An 890-nucleotide genomic window follows, 5' to 3' on the forward strand; every position below is an offset into this window, starting at 1 on the left:
TGTGTGTGTGTGTGTGTGTGTGTGTGTGTTGGTGTGTCTGTGATTGTCCCCCAACATCGCTTGACAAACGAACCTGGTGTGTTTACGTCCTCGTAACCTAGTGGTTCGGCAAAAGACACCGTTACAATAAGTACTAGGCTTACAAAGAATGTCCTGAGGTCGATTTGCTCGACTAAAGACGGTGCTCCAGCATGGCTGCAGTCTGAAACATGGAAAATAATATACATACATACATACATACATATATACATGCATACATGCATACATAAATACATACATACATACATGTGTGTGTGTGTGTGTGTGTGTCGTTTGTGTTTAAGTTCGTACATATATTCGTATGCAATGCGTATTCATGTCGCTATACGGATTTGCAGGACCTGCATACATCGAAATAAGTATATACACGTATGTGAGTGTATATATTTGTATACAGAAGGCGCACGTGGGTAAATAGGGCAAACTTGAAGGGGAAGTGTGTCAAAATAATTGGTACGTTTAACAACAATATATAAGTCTTCTCAGATAACGGGGGTAAAGTCGTCTCTCATGGGTGGGTAGGTAGGTAGGCTGGTTGCTTGCTTGCTTGCTTTCTTGGTAGTGGTGCGGGTAGGTACCTGCTTAGGCATGCAGTTGGGGATGTAGCAGGGTTTGTTAGAATGCTTGCTTTCCTGGGTGTTAGTGTGTGTATATGTGTGTATGTGCGTATGCGTGTGTATAAACGTATGTATGTACGAGTAAATTGTGTGTGTATACATGTGTTTGTGTTTATACATGTATGTAAAATATGTGTATGTGTATACATACATACACACTTGCATACGTATGTATTTATGTGATTGTGTGTGTGTGTTTACATATAAATATATATATATATTTATATATATATA

The sequence above is a fragment of the Octopus bimaculoides genome, chromosome 11, assembly GCF_001194135.2.
Source record: "Octopus bimaculoides isolate UCB-OBI-ISO-001 chromosome 11, ASM119413v2, whole genome shotgun sequence".
In the NCBI taxonomy this organism is placed as follows: domain Eukaryota; kingdom Metazoa; phylum Mollusca; class Cephalopoda; order Octopoda; family Octopodidae; genus Octopus; species Octopus bimaculoides.